Raw genomic sequence first — 16,935 nt, forward strand, 5'->3', positions numbered from 1 at the left:
ATAAATTAAATAAAGATATATCTTTAAAAAAAAAGAAAAAGAAAAAGAAAAAGAAAATGTCTCCTCCTGAGGTACCAATCTTAGAAATGCTGATGATGAGTCATGGGGCTCTTTTTCTGTTCTTGATTCTAGACATGAAGATTTAAAGAAGAGAGACCAGGCGTAGAGAATGAAGGAAGCTGTTAATGACTTTCCTGGCTTCTTGATTTCCTTCTACTTCTTGTCACTGACCTGATCCTGGTGCCTAACTTCAAATGTCCCTTCATTCAGTACTATACTGTGTGCTAGAGTTTGATACAGCAGAGGTAGACAAAAAGACATTCTTTCCCTGAGGTATTATAGATAGGGAAGGTAGACATTAACATGTCCCCGAGTGGCACCCCAGACCAGGCCTTTGGTGGTAACAGGTTCCTGTTGTTGCAGGGCCATGGACCCAGATGTCCCTGGTGGCAGCACAGGCCAGCACTCCATATGGCCCCAGGTGTCATCACTGGCTACTCACGTCAGGCTGTTCGTCACTACTCGAGTTCTCCAGTTCTGCCTGTCTTCACTGTGTCCACATCCATCTGCTTCTCTTTCTCTTCCATTTCTTCACCTCTTATTTGCTCCTCTTAGTGGTGACCTGGGTCTTTGAGTGTCTGGGTCATCACAGGAGTGGCCTCAAGAGTCCTATGCCTCACTTGTGCATTATGACACTGGGAGGGGTACTCTCGGACATAGTCTGCTCCCCCCATCCCAGACTTATGTGGCACTGGGCTGGTGATCATTTCATGCTAGCTCCCTGTCTGGGCCCCATAGCACCAGTCTGCTGGTCATCTTGGGCTCACTCCTTGCCCCATCCTGCTCTAGGGTCCTTTGTAAGAGTCGCCTATCTCAGGCTCACTCCCACCTGGGGCCTGAGGTCCTAGCTTACAGAGAGCTTGTCTGGGTCTGTGCAGCTCTGGACTGGTGGTTTCATTTCAGGGTAGCTCCCTGTCCAGGTTCCATGGCCCTTGACTGGTGGTCATATCAGGCTATCTTTTTAAAAGGTATTGTTAGGCTACTAATCCTTCAAATGTTCACAGGTCAGAACACTGAGTGTGGGCATAGCCTCTCTCCTGATGTAGCCACCTACTGACACATGTGACACAACAGCCACACCAGCAATACCTCTAGGGGCAGTTCTTCTTATAGTAATCTTTCTGTCTTCTGCAGTGTTCCCTGGGCCTTAGCTTTTGGTATTCATTTTATAGATGTCTCCATTGGGGCTGGCCTCCAAAAGTCTACATTTTGGGAAACTAGAAAATTATTAATTATTTGATTAGAAAGTATAAGATCAGTTGCCTTAAAAGGAGACTTTACCATTCTTATCTAAAAATTTTTTCTACCACATGAAATGATTTATTGTTGGTATCATTATTCTCGGCTGTATAATTAGGCCCAAGTTAAATAAATTAGAATTTTAAAGCCAGTCGTGGTGTTGCACGCCTTTAATCCCAGCAATTGGGAGGCAGAGGCTGGTGGATCCCTGTGAGTTCAAGGCCAGCTTGGTCTACAAAGTGAGTCTAGAACAGCCAGGACTACACACAGAGAAAAAAGAATTTTAAGTAACACAGCTTTATGCATAACTCTTTTCTAGTTGGACTGAATGATAAAAATCATCTTTGCATCTTTCATTAGCTTAAATTTTATATTCATTCTATAAAAATGTTTTTATTACCCATAAGAGCAGCCTGTACTTATTTAAATTTTATTTTAGGAGATTATGTCACTTTAAAGGAAACAAATCTTCTAGTTAGATATTTAAGTAATAAAAAAATAGAGAGCCATTCACAATGGTGCGTGTTTGTAATTCTAACACTTGAGAGGCTGAGACTGGAAGGCTATAAGTTTGAGATCAGTCTGAGCTTTGTAGCAGGACTCTTGTTTTAAAACAAAAATTGAAAGCAGTTTGGGCAGATACAGTGAGAGAAACTGAAATGTGAAAGATTAAAATGTAAAATTGTGCGCAGTTTTTGTATGACTAAATGATGTGTGCATTGTAAGTGGGTATTATAATCTTAGGCAGCATATTACGACCATAGGACCTTGAAATCTGCACAGATGGAATCAAAGTGCATTTTCTGCCCTGCTTTTCTTCAGTTCTGGGTCCTGAGTATCAGAGTTTGCTACTCTGTGACCTCTATGAAAGGATTGATGCTTTTCCTGTTGGTGGAAATGTAGGAAGCCAAACTTTGGATAACCGTTCCTGAATCCCTCTGTGAAAGAGTGTTCCATTTAATTCCCTACAAGAACTTACAAAGTGCAGTGTTCCCTAGACACCTTTGCAACGCTTGCGGTTTCTCAACGTTCTGTTACTTTCAACTTACTAAGATCTCTCATAGTCTTTTATTATTTTTCTTTATATTTGGTAGCATATTTCCAATGTGAAGCAAATACACAGGTTACATTTTTAGCTTAAAACTGTGTAATTTTCTGAGTAGTAAAACTCTGAAGGAACGTTAGAAATGTAATGATATGAAATGGCTTTGTTGGTAAGCACCTGATCCATCTCTTGTTTCTGTGGACGTGTCATATTTCAGTGACCATGGCATCTATTTTTTGGGCAGACGGCAGGAGAAGGAAAATGACTCTTGTGGCTAGAGAAAGTACATTGTGCTTTCTTGTACCAGACTCGGTTCTTTTTCGGAGGATAATGGGTTCCACACTGGTGACTCAGCCTCTTGTGGTCTCACCAGGGCCAGGCGCATTATTGATCTTCATCATGGCAGGCTCTGCATTCTCATACCAGGAAGCTGTAGCAAGTGGAAAATAACCAGTAGCTCCCTCTTTTGCTTGTTAAGAAAAGACTTTCTCTCAACTCTTTTGGTCTATTACACATTTTTCTTGGTAGATGAACTATAACTCCTTTGGAAAATGGGTATAAAGTGTTGTTACTTTTCGGTGCTTGGATCACACCTCATGATCTACTTACTTAATTTAGACAATGAAGCTAAGTGTATTTTAAGAATGGGAGAGATTCCCTGTTACAAAGTTTTCCACACACCAGACTCTAGGAATAGTCTTCTTCAGATTGTAGTCTGGGCTCCCAGTCAGTTGATTGACCTTTAAATCCTAATACCAAATACAAGTTTTGAGTTCCATTGAAGTCAAACATTTCAGAATAGGCTTCAAGTAGGAACTTTTGGGGACTGGGGACACAGGTCAGTGTAGCAGTACTTGCCTCATATGCACAAAGCCTTGGGTTTGGTCTCCAACACCCACACAAACACAGACAAAGACAGACAGACAGACACAGGCACATGCACAGAGGCAGGCATACAAACACAGAAGACACATAGAAACATACACATAGACACACAGGCGCACACACAGATACACACAGATGCGCGCGCGCGCGCGTGCGCGCGCACACACACACACACACACAGATAGATATGGGGGCGGAGAAACAAATTTCTAAGTAAAAACCACTTACTTTAATAATGGAGGAAGAGCAAGAGTAAGTGCTTTCTGCTTTAAGAGAGTTTCTCTTAGCTGGCTGTGGTGGTGCTCGCCTTTAATCCCAGCACTGGGAGAGGCAGAGGCAGGTGGATCTCCAGAAGTTCAAGGCCAGCCTGGTCTACAAAGTGACAAGGCTGTCTAGGACAGCCAAGGCTGTTACAACACAGAGAAACTCTGACTTGAAAAATCTAAAAAAAAAAAAAAAAGTGTCTCTTTTTCAGGTTTTATGAATTAATTGACTAGATTAATGAGTTTAGTGTGTGCATATTTGTGTGTGTGTGTGTGTGTATGTGTGTGTGTGTGTGTGTGTGTACATGTGTGTACATGTGCCACCTGTGTATGAAGGGCAGAGCATAACCTGTAGTTCTTGAGCTTAGGTCACTGAGCTTGCCATTAAGTGCCCTTAATTGCTGAACCATCTCTCTGGCTCAATTTAATTAATTAATTAATCCATTTATTTCTTTCTTTATTTTTATTTATTGGCTCAAATTCTTAATTTTTAAAGATTTAGTAGAATGTTAACTATCATCGTGAGCATGGTTTGTTGTATTTTTATGTTTAACGGACTTAGGTATTGTCAAATAGTTGAACTTAACTTTGTCAGGTTTCCTTTGTTATTACTGGGAATTGAACCTGTGCATACCATGCACAGCTCTCTCCAACACCAAGCTTAGCCTTGGGTACATTTCTTTCACAGGTTGTATTTTCCTTTTATATACTTTAGTGAGCACTACTGGAGTTAATGCATTTATCATTACAGAATGATTTTATCTCCTTGCCCTGGGAATTAGGACTCTTTGGTTATTGAATGTCATGCTTAGTAAAATTTTTTTTTACTTTTCCTCTTTATTATACCTTGTGTTAGAAACAGTTTTGTGTGTACTATTTAACCTGCTTTTGTATAAATTAACAATTCTTAGTATCTAGGTAATGTCTTAACTGGGATAAAATGATCTAGTCTTTGAACTCACATCAGGGTCTCAGCCTATAGCCCTACAGCCCTGGGTGGCCTGGAATTCTATGTGGACCATACTAGCCTGAAACTCACAGTATCCATCTATTTCTTCTTTCTGAGTGCTGGGATTAAAGGCACCACCACATCTGAACCTATAAATTATGATTTAAAAATCACTTATTTATATTTTTTCATTTTCCTGTTTTTTACTGATTCTATTTGTTTTAAAGTCTTTTTCCCTTTTCCTCTTATAGTAATCATCTACTTTCCTATCACAAAGCAGATTATTGCTATAATTTGAGCCAGTAACTTGAATTTTGGGGGACCAGCGTTTGTTTAGAAATTTCATATTTAGGTGGGTCTGGTATTGCAGGCCTGTCCTCTTAGCTACTTGGGAAGTTGAGGCAGGAGAATCACAAGTTCAGTGCTTGTCCTGGGATACAGAGTCAGTTCTAGACAGCTTAGTTAAATCAAGTCTCAAACCAGAAAGTAAAAACAGAGGGGGCAGGATGGCTCAGTGGGCAAGGGTGTTTGCCTCCAAGCCTCACGGTGGAAGGAGAAAAGCAGCTGGAGGAAATTGTTTTTGGCTTCCACACTGTGCTGCGCCATGCCATGGCATGTATATACGCCTACATTCACACATGCAGACAAATGTAAATAAATTAACAAGAATTTAAAATAATTATTTAAAAAATGTTAATAAATAAGGATCGAGGCTATATATAGCTCAGTGTGGAGTACTTGCCTGGTGTGCATGACCAGGTCCTAGGTTTAATCACCAGCACACACACACACACACACACACACACACACACACACACACTTTCAAGTGTGTGTACAGTTGAGCAAGTACGTCTCATCTTCATGACTTTTAAAAAGTGTCTTTAAAGTGTTTTTAAAAAGTGACTTTACAGTAGCGTCTGATGGGTTTTAGACAGCTTCAAGTTAATTAGCAAGATAACGATTCAAAGTGTTTTAAGGGACTTCATGGTAAAATGGTTCTATATATTATAATATGTTTTCTTTGTGTCTCACCAAGCATTAAATTGTGACCACCACTTGGTCAGAAAGTTTTTCTGAGCTGCGCAAGATCACATACACATAAAGCTAATAAGAAAACACAGAGCCGAGGGAGCGGCATAGTGGCAGAGTGCTCACCTGGCATGGGTGAGGCCCTCAGCTCCGTCCCCAGTGTCAAAGCAGGAGACGAGGGGGATTGATCCAAAAAAAGAAGACATTCTTTTTCTTTTTTTTTTTGTTGTTGTTTTTTTGTTTGTTTTTTTTTAAAGACAGGTTTCTCTGTGTATGCCTGGTTGTCCTGGACTCACTTTGTAGACCAGGCTGGCCTTGAACTCACAGCGATCTGCCTGCCTCTGCCTCCCGAGTGCTGGGATTAAAGGAGTGTGCCACCATACCCGGCTCGACATTTTCTTCTTATAGTGCAGTTTGCAATTGAATATGTCAACTGTTGTATAAAAGAAGCATATTACTGTGTATAGATGTCACACAACCCAAAGGCACCTCATAATTCATGTAGCTGGAAACTTATTTTAAAGGATCAGATTACAGATTTTTTTCCTTTTAGGATTTTTGGTGTTGGAATTTTACAGACTCAGAGTGGTTTCCCCCTTTTCCCAGTTAAATGAAATTAGTAAAGCTACGAAATTTGTATCTGAGGAGTTAGGCTGTGCAGTCCTTTTTGGGTGCCACCCCCACGTTCAAATAGGCTCACTTGTTTATCCCTTGTCTTTACGTGTTAATTTATTGTTGAGATGGTCATTAGTACATTTCTGTAACTACAGCCTATATCATTTAAAATGCTGAATAAGGTTATTTTCCAGTGTGTTTAGATGTTTTAATTTCTTAGGACCTTAAGTTTTTGTGTTGGAAGAGATCTCAGAGAGCATCCATCCCATGCTCACATTTTATAGATGAGTACATGAGGGCACGAAGGCATAAAGTGATTGTCCTAATCTCCGTGTCTCTAAACCATTTTATTTGTTGGAATCCACTGTAACTTAGTAATGATAGAGACCTTAATTAATGCTGTCTGATTTCAACATTACTTGGCAAACTCCCAGTTTATTAATGTGTTGGTTGTATCTTGTGCTTTCATACTTCATTTAGTGGTCAAGTAGTGAAAACTCAGAATTTATGGTGAGTTGTAATTGAGTAGTCGTTTTTCTAAAACCTATCATTATCTGTAATTTAGAAACACAATGACCAGGAAGCAGTATTAGTAAAAGCATAGTTTTTATAAGTTCATATTAATCCATGCGGTAGAGCATAACATTTTAACATACCTTTCAGAGCCACAGTGATAGGAAAAAAAATGATTGAATTGCTTATTGTCAAAACAAAGAAATGCTTTAGAAATTGCTGCTTAAGAAGCTGCTTTGTTGCAGGAAAAACTTAAGCTCTGAGAGAGACAGTCACATGGGCTTATGTTTCAGTGACAGCTGTTGACTGTCAGGGTTTACGTTGAATTGGTGGGTTCTGATTCTCAACTGGTTGCTTGGCATGGAAAATAGCTATTTTTCTGGTTATACACAGTCTTTTAAGACTTTTCTGTTTGATGCAGTAAGACCCAACTTATTCTCTCTTTTAGTGTCATGGTGTGCATGTGGAACTACTGTGTGTGTGTGTGTGTGTGTGTGTGTGTGTGTGTGTGTATTAAATAGTTTATGTATAAATATTTACAGTAATAATCTTCAACTTTAAAATAGAACAGACATCAGCCACTTAAGTTGTACGGTGTCGTGGAAAGCATCCTTGTCTAGCACATCCATTAGTCTTCAGTGTGTTTCCCTCTTCTCTCTTGTTTATGTCTTCAGTAACATGACTGCTAAGGAAGCCTCCACTGTCAGTCGCTCAGGTCATGGAGCTACTTGTCTTTGACTCTGCCCTGTCTATCAGGTAGGCTAATTCATAGATAAAGCTTAGAAGTTAGGCTGGTTCATTTGGAACTCAGACTCCTAGTTACTTGTTTTATGTTGAATTAGTGACTGTGAGGAGGACATTAACTAAAGCCTTAAGCTTACTTGATGAAAGCAAAGATTTGAGACAGATTCAGGAGGTAAGTGTAACATGATTTGTCACAGTTGGCTTTTTTTTTTTAATAGACAAGGTGATCTTTTTATGCAGCCTAGGCTTGCCTCAGACTCTTGACAGTACTCCTTTCTCAGCTCCCCAAATGCTGCATTTACAGATCTGTGCCGCCATTCTTGATCACATTTGGAATTTTAATGGTTATGTAAAAAATGAAAATGTGAAGATTTAGTAAAAATCTTTCTGGAATAGGGCAGATAATGTGTAGATAGATGAAAAGGCAAATCAGTCAGCAGCAATACCAGTAAAATGATATCCAAGCTGGTTATAAAAGAGGTGAACCTGAAATGATCTATAATTGAAGAAGTAAAGTATAAATGATAGAGATCTGGCCATATACATCAGAGGAGGATTGAAGGGGCAAAGGACTGACAGTGTTGTCTGAGGGACACTTAGCCAGAGTTGTCAATGTAACCTGACAGGCTGATACCTTCTCCAGTGCTGGAGAAGATATTGGCAAGAAAGCTAAGCACAGGAAAATGTTTTAAAAGTTAGTGATTTTCTAAAATGATCATTGGGAAACAAATACAACCAAAATTTTGTTGCTTATGGCTGCTATTTATGATTCTTCTGAACATAAGAATGCTAGACTTCTTGCCGATCTGAGATACTGTGTGCTGTTCAATTTTGAACTTTTAAGTTTTGATATGACTGATTCTGGCAGAAATTGGGAGAACCTTGATTAAGTACACAGTCCTTAAAATCTATCTCTAAAATTTGGAATATACACATATATATGTATGTTCATATTATATATATATTTCTGATATATAGAGAGTAAAGATATAATTTAAAAGTGATTTTTGGAAATGGATTTAAGGACTTAATCTTATAATTTTCATTTGTTGTGTGTTTGTATATGGGTCAATGCACATGTCCCATGGCATACATGTGGAAGACAGAGAACAGTTATCAGAATTGTTTCTCTCCTTCTGTCGTGTAGATTTCAGAGATTGAACTTGGTCATTAAGCTTGGCAGTGAGCACCCATTAACTGCTCAGCCATCTTGTTTGGCCCTATTTTATTTTACCCTTTTTGTTGTTGTTGTTTTGTTTTTGTTTTTTGTTTTTTGAGACAGAATTTCTCTGTGTAGCCTTGACTGTCCTGGACTCACTTTGTAGACCAGGCTAGTTTTGAACTTACAGTGATCCGCCTACCTCTGCCTCCTTGAGTGCTGAGATTAAAGGTGTGCACCACTACTCCTGGCTGTTGGACCTTTTAAAAAATATCATTTTTGTTATTTTTTGTTTTAACTGTATATGTGTAGTGTATGTGTGTATGTGCAAATGAGTGCACATGTGTACATGCTGTAGAGACCAGAGGTTGACATCTTCCTTAGTCACGCTCTTGAGACAGAGTGACACTGGGCCCTGAGCTCCCTGATTTGCTAGATTGACTGGCTAATGAATGCCACTTGTATTTGCTTCTTCCAGCACGTGGATGCTGGGGATGCAAACCCAGGTCCTTTCACTTGTGTGGCAGATTACATTATCAACTAAACCATATCTCTAGCTCCAAATTTTGTTTTTGATGATATTCTAAGAAAACAGTTTAATTAATGTGATAGGAATTCATTGTTCAAACAATCTATACTACTTTCTCTTCTCCTCATTTTCAGTATCTCGCTTCCCAAAATTACTTTGAGAAATGCTCATAGGTCAACCAGTAGGCTAATGAATATTTAATGCTATTTGTTGTGTGATTTTAGATTTATTACATGGGAGTTTTATTAATATAGTTTAAGAATTTTCTTATTAAAACAGTGAATTGCGTAGGTATTTGTTAGGACTTCATATGTAATTGAAAACTTGAAACAAAATGAGATAATAAATGTTCTTTGAGAAACAAGAGGGCTAGGATGTAGCTTAGTTGGTAGGGTGCTCCTAACATGCATAAGGCCCTAGGTTCATTCCAGCACCACCAAATATTTTTTTTTTTAAACACATTTTTATTGAAAGATAAAATAATTCATATTACATCTCATTTTCTATCCCATCCCATACATCCTCCCATTCCTCCCTCCCTCCCACTTTCACCCCAATCCCCCTTCCCTATGACTGTGACCAAGGGGGACCTCCTCCCCCTGAATATGAGCACCACCAAATATTAAACACCCAAAATCAAACAAGAGCCATGGGCAGCCAAGCTCATGCCTGTAATCTTAGCACTTCTGGGGCTGTGACAGGAGGATTGCTGTGAGTTTAAGGCCAACCTGGGCTACAGAGTGAATTCTGGGCCAGTCTGTGGGATAGTATGAGGGACCGTATTTTAACTTTCCTCACCTTGAAAAAATTAAAAAATAATAAGAAAGAGATGTTTTCAGATAGCATAAAGGAAATATGTTCAGTAGTAAAAGGTATTTCTAAGTAAATCAGGTTTCAGAGTTTCTGTTTTAATGTGTAAGATTGTGTTCAGAGCATTGTTTCTTTTAGATGAACATTTAAAATAGAGTAACAGATGAGGACAATGGTTTCCATATGCATCTGGAGGTGTTAACAGTGCACTTTTAGATTGGAAATGCAATATAACCTGCACTCCACTCTGGAAGGTGAGTGAAAGAGCATGTCACGGGAATATTTACAAGTAACCCATGCATTGTGGATTTGTAACATCAGTTTTATGAGTTTCTGGAAGCTGCAAATCATTTTTCCACAAAGTACAGTCTGACATGTGTGCTCAGTCTGGCCCAGTGTTTCCTCCACCACATACGGTTTATCCCTATGGACTCTTTGTAGGGAGAATTCAGCCCTTCTTGGGACTCAACTTTAAAGAGATTTAGGATACTTAAAACAGTGAAGATTATTGGGGAAGTAAATAAAACTCTCATCTGTGAGACCCGTTAGGTCTTCTTAGTAAGCTGAATGTTTAGTACTCAGTGTGTTGCACATTGGTGTGTGCTCTGTGCATGCACATGTGCTTGTGTCCTTGCACGAGTAGGGACCCAGATGTTTATGCTGCTATACATTGTGCATGGATGCTGGAGGTGTTGACCAACCTTCTTGATTGCTCTGTACCTTACATATTGAGGCAAGGTCTCAGCTGACCCCAGAACCTACTGACTCAACTACTGTAGCTAGCTAGCTGACTCCTGGGGTCCCATCCCTGCCTCCCACACACTGGGATTGTAGGAATGCTGCCTCATGCCCAACTGATACTTATGGGGGTGGGGAGGAGATCTGAACTTAGGTCCTCACACCTGCATAGGAGGCATGGGAGGCATCTTCCCAGTTTCTTCTTTGGTTGATTGACAAGCTTTACTTGACTTGTTAAATGTTTATCTTGGCCTTTATAAATGGTGTGACTCATAGGAAGACTAGGGAAAATAGTTTTCAAGATATACCTGCACAGGGTTTTTGTAGTTTTCGAAGTAACAAATCTTTTAAATGGAGTTGTGGCAATAGAAGAATTAGAACATTCTAGAAAAGTTTTTAAAACTACCATTCCTGTAAAAATGTTTAGTGCGTCACAGGTATAGTACTGAAGGCTCTCTATTCATTGTCTCAGTGTTTTTTAAAAATTATTTTTATTTATTAATATTAACTATCATTTTGTCACACTTTTCCTTTTATTGAAAATAGATTTTTCTCAATTAATATATCCTGATGATAGTTTGCCCTTCTACTCTTCCTAGTTCCTCCTTACCTCCCCTGCCATCTAGCTCCATTCCCTTTCTGCCTCTCATTAGAAAACAAGCAAGCTTCTAAGGGGTAATAATAAAATAAAATGCAATGTGATAAAACAAGAATTAATACTTCAGAGTTGGACAAGACAAACAAGAGGAAAAGAGCCTAAGAGAAGGCACGAGAATCAGAGACCCACTTGTTTGCACACTCAGGCATCCTAGAAAACACTGAACTGGAAGCCGTAGTATAAGTGTGAGTATCTGAGAAAAAAAGATGGTGGAACAGAGCTGTGGCCTCCGCTGCAGCAGAAAGAAGCAGACATATGTGGATACCAGCTATTAAGTTGATAACCGAGCTACTCTCCAGAGAGCCATGGAGCTTGGGTTTAGAGTAAGGGGCAGGATGGAGTTTTCTCATTAGAAAAGGGAAATAGAATAAATATTTATGGATGGATGGGTGGGGCTGGAATGGGAGAATCAAATGGTGGTGGGGAGAAGGGATGAGGGAAGGAATACAGAGAGAGACAGCAAAACTTAGGGCCATTTGAGGGGTAGTAACGGAAGCCTATATGGTAGAATTTTCCTATATATATGAGGGTGATCTAAGTGAAATCATCAAATAACAGGAGAGACAGAGTCCCAACTGGCCATCTCTTGTCAACAGATGAAGCTTTCAGTACTGGGTCTTGCTGACATCTAATTGAATTGTTGGCTAAAGAGGTCCCGTGGGAATCTATAAACAACCCAGATTGAGTATAGGACTCTCTGGGTCTGGGATGATTTTTCAGCCTCCGCTCTGGACATTGTTGTTGTTGTCAGTTTTGGCTTGTTTGTTTGTTTAATTTTATTTTTAATAGTTCCATCCATTTACCTGTGAATTTTATTATTTCAGTATTTTAAATGGCTGAGTAATAACTCTTTTGTGTAATGTACCACATTTTCTTTATTCATTCTTCTGTTGAGGGGTATCTAGGCTGTTTCCAGTTTCTGGCTATTATGACTAAAGTTGCTATAAACATAGTTGAACATGTGTCTTCTGTGGCAAGATGAAACATTTTTTGGGTATAGACCCAAGAGTGGGATCTTGAGGTAGATGGACTGCATCTTCCTGATGAACTCACAGACTGACACTCATAGGGCCATACAAGTTTGCACTCCTACCAGCAATGGGCCAGTGTCCCTCTTACTTCAAGTCCTCTCCAGCATGAGCTGTCACTTCATTTATTGATCCTACCCAATCTGACAGGTGTAAGATGGAGTCGCAGAGTCGCTTTGATTTGTGTTTCCCTGATGGCTAAGGATGTCAGACATTTCTTTGTTTCTCAGTCATTTGAGTTTCCTCTATTGAGAATTCTGTTTAGACTTCAGTTTTTAAATTGGATTTTTATTTTCTTAATAGCTCTCTATCAGATACACAGTAGATAAAATATTTTTCCATTCTGTGGGTTGTCACTTTGTTCAGATGACTGTGTCCCTTGGTGTGTAGAAGTTTCTCAGTTTCATGAGGTCCCATTTATTGATTGTTGATTTTAGTACCTGTGCTAATGGTGTTCTGATCAGAAAATATTTTCCTGTACAATGAGATCAAGGCTATCCTCCATTTTCTCTTTTATCAGGTTCACTATATCTGGCTTTATGTTGAGTTCTTTTACCCATTTGGATTGGGTTTTGTGTATGGTGATAAATATGGATCTATTAGAATTCTTTTACATGCAGCCATCCAGTATGTCCAGCAGCATTTATTGAAGATACCGACTTTTCCCCAGCATGTATTTCTGGCTTTCTTTATAAAAATCAAATGTCCACAGGTGTGTGGATTTATGTCTGGGTCTTCAGTTTGATTCCATTGATCAATGTGTCTATATTTGTACCAATACTATGCTGTTTTTATTACAATACCTTTGTAGTACAACTTAAAATTGGGGGATGGTGATACCTCCAGAAGTTCTTCTATTATACAGAATTGTTTTAGCTATTCTTTTGTGTGTGTGTGTGTGTGTGTGTGTGTGTGTGTGTGTTTCCATAAGAAGCTGAAAATTGTCCTTTCAACATCTGTGAAGAACTGTGTTAGATTTTGCTGGAGATTGTATTGAATCTGTAGCTTGCTTTTGGTAGGATGGCCATTTTTATAGTATTAATCCTACTGATCCATGAGCATGGGAGATTTTACCATCTTCTGTTGTCTTCTTCAAAAATTTTTTCATTGTTTTGAAGTTTTTGTCATACAACTCTTTTATTTGCTTGGTTTGAATTACCCTAAGATATTTTATATTATTTGAGGCTATTGTGAAAGGTGTTGTTTCCCTGTTTTCTTAGTCCATGTGTCGTTTGTATATAGGAAGGCTACTGAATTCTGTTGGTTAATTTTGTATCCAGCTACTTTACTGAAAGGGTTTATCAGCAGTAGGAGTTTCCCAGTAGGATTTTTAGGACCACTTATGTGTGCTATCACATCATCTGCAAATAAAGATGCTCTGACTTCTTCCTTTCCAGTTTGTATCATCCCCTTGAGTTGTCTTATCACTTCAAGTACTCTATTGAGTAGGTATGGAGAGAGTGGACAAACTTGTCTCGGTCCTGGTTTTAGTGGAATTACTTGGAGTTTCTCACCATTTAAATTATGTTGCCTATGGGCTTGTTGTAAACTTCTTTTATTATGTCCCTTGTATCCCTCAACTCTCCAAGACATTTATCATGAAGAGTACTGGATTTTGTTAAAGGCCTTTTCTATATCCAGTGAGATGATCGTGTGTGTGTGTGTGTGTGTGTGTGTGTGTGTGTGTGTGTGTGTGTGTGTTTGCCTTTCAGTCTGTTTATATAAATGTAGATTACATTTCTATGTATGTATGTATGTTAAACCATATCTGTACCTTTGTGCTGAAAAGTACTTTATCATGGTAGATGGTCTTTTTGATGTGTTCTATTCAGCTTGCAAGTATTTTATTGTTAATTTTGTTATTTATAGTTATAAGAGAAGTTGGTCTGTAATACTCTTTGTTGGGTCTTTGTGTAGTTTGGGAATCAGGGTAACTGTGGTCTCCTAAATGTTCCTTCTGTTTCTACTTTGTGGAATAATTTAAGGAGTGTAGGTATTAACACTTCTATAAAAGACTGGTAGAATTCTGTGCTGAAAACATCTGGCCCTGGACCTTTTTTTTTTTAATTTTTTTTTTGTTGTTGTTGTTGGGAGACTTAATAACTGTGGAGTGGTAGGGATTGAGAAAATTAAATTATATATTTATTTTATATTTTCTGGTTTGGTGGAATGTCCTATGTTTTAAAAGTATATCCCATGTTTCGTTGGATTTTCTTGGTGTTTGTTGTTATATCCTCATTTTCATTTCTAATTTTCTTAACTTGGATACTCTCTCTCCATCTTTTAGATAATTTGGATAAGGGTTTGTCAACTTTATTTATTTTTCAAAGAGTCAACTTTTTTTCATTGATTCTTTGCATTGTCTTTTCTTTTGTTTCTCTTCTACTGACTTCAGCCTTGAGTTTTGTTATTTCCTGCCATCTACTCCTTTAGGTGTGATTTCTTCTTATTGTGGAATTTTCAGGTGTGCTGTTAAATTGCTAGTATGAGATCCCTCCGATTCTTTTTTAAAATGTAGGTACTTAGTGCTATGAACTTGCATCTTAGAACCACCCTCATTGTGTCCCATATGTTTGAGTATGTTATATATTCATTTTCATTGAATTTTAAAAAAATCTTACTTCTTTCTTAATTTCTGTCTTAACTTAATTCAGTAGAGAGTTGTTCAGTTTCCCTGAGTTTGTAAGCGTTCTGTTGTTTTTGTTGTAATACTCAGCTTTAATCTGTGGCGGCTAGACAGGATCCAGGGTGTTAGTTCAGTTTTCTTGTATCTGTTGAGACTTGTTTTGTGACAAAGTATGTATGGTCAGTTTTGGAGAAAGTTTCATGAGATGCTGAGAAGATTTGTTTGTTTTTTGGATAAAATGTTTTATAAACATCTGTTAGGCCCATTTGGTTAATGATGCTACTTAGCACCAGCATTTCTTTGCTTAGTTTTTGTCTGGATGATTTGTCTATTGATGAGTATTTTCGTTGTCTGCTATCAATGTATGTGAGGGTCAAAATGTAACTTAAGCTGTAGTAGTGTTTCTTCTTATGAACTTGACTGTCCCTGTATTTGGTGCATAGATGTTAAGAATTGAAATACCTTGGTTTATTTTTCCTTTGATGAGTATGTAGTGTCCTTCTCTATATTTTGTGATTAGTTTTGACTTTGATGACTATTTTGTCAGATATTAAAATGGCTGCCCCAGCTTGCTTCTTAGGTCCATTTGTTTGGGATGTCTTTTTTTATCCTTTTACCCTGAGGTAACGCCTCTCCTTGATGTGTTTGATGTATCCTTGATGTCTGCCCTTGGTTGTGCTCCTGTTTTGAGTTACTGGTCTGGCATTATTTGTTCCCTGTGTTTTCTTTGGTGTAGCTAACCTTTTAGGTTGGAATTTTCCTTCTAGTGCCTTCTGTGGGGCTTGATTTATAGATAAATATTGCTTAAGCTTGTTTTTTTCATGGACTATCTTTTTTCTCTATTGTGATTGGAAATTTTCTGGGTATAAGAGTCTGGGATGGCATATGTAGCCTCTTAGAGTCTGTAGCTCATCTGTCTAGGCTCTTTTGGCCTTTAGATTCCCCATTGAGAAGTCAGGTATGATTGTAATATGTCTGCCTTTATATGTTATTTGATCTTCCCCTTCAGCTTTTATATTCTTTCTTTGTTCTGTATGTTTATTATGTGCCGAGTGGATTTTCTTTTCCAGTCTATTTGGTATTCTGTATGTCCTTGGTAGGCATGTCCTTCTTAAGGGACATTTTCTTCTATGATTTTGTTGAAGTATTTTCTGTGCTTTTGACTTGTGATTCTTCTCCTTCCTCTATTCCTATTATTCTTATATTTGGTCTTTTCACAGTGTCCCAGATGTTTATGCCAGAGTTTTTTAGATTTAGCATTTTCTGTGACAGAGGTATCTGTTTCTTCTATTGTATCTTCAATGCTTAAGATTCTCTCTTTCATATTTTGTATTCTGTTGATGAGGCTTGCCTCTGTGGTTTCTGTTTAAGTTTATAAATTGTGATTATGATTATTATGATTATGACTATTGAGACAGGCTTTTACTATTTAGCCCTGACTGGCTTGGAAGTCGCTGTATATATAAACCAGTTGAACTTATATCCATCTGCCTCTGCCTCTAGAGTGTTGGGATTAAAAGTGCTAATCATCATGCTTGGCTTATTTTTATTTTTATTCACACATATACATCTATGTGTATATATACATGAGTTAGCACATTCGTTGGATGTAGATTTGATTTTCTGTCCTCTGCCAGTGCTCCTTTCTGAGGATTTAGTGTTTGTGGGATCGTCAGTAATACTATTATACTGCTTCTTGCCAAGAGTCCTGCTTTATAGGAAAGGATTAAGGCAATGGGCCTCAGTTCATAAATCTATTGTTCCAACTCAGTGATGCTCTCTCCACGATTCTCTGGTTGATAGAGAAGTTCTGCAGCTGAAAACAAGGCAGCATCCACGAGGCAAAAGCAGATGGTGAGTTAGAAGACATCCTGAGTTATACAGCAAGACTGTCTCAAAACAGGGGGAAGAAATTGAGGCGTCTGAGTGGAGGCTATTGTTTGCAGGAATTGGCAGCATCCTCTAGGATCCTTATTACATACTTTGAACTTGTGGCCATTCTGTGGATGGCTATTGGGTGTCCTTAACAGATAGCATACATTAGT

At 38.4% G+C, this 16,935-nt stretch overlaps 1 protein-coding gene and 1 non-coding gene across 3 annotated transcripts in view; one reads left to right on the plus strand and one right to left on the minus strand.

The window, feature by feature from the left end:
- Mnat1 (MNAT1 component of CDK activating kinase) overlaps positions 1–16,935 on the plus strand; it is a 149,365-nt gene that overhangs the window by 18,024 nt on the left and 114,406 nt on the right. The gene's annotated exons all lie outside the window — the stretch shown is intronic.
- Positions 1,031–1,162, minus strand: LOC127197429 (small nucleolar RNA SNORA17). Its single transcript, XR_007831673.1, has one exon. It is a non-coding gene; the product is annotated as a small nucleolar RNA SNORA17 (small nucleolar RNA).

The sequence above is a fragment of the Acomys russatus genome, chromosome 1 (assembly GCF_903995435.1).
Source record: "Acomys russatus chromosome 1, mAcoRus1.1, whole genome shotgun sequence".
Lineage (NCBI taxonomy): Eukaryota > Metazoa > Chordata > Mammalia > Rodentia > Muridae > Acomys > Acomys russatus.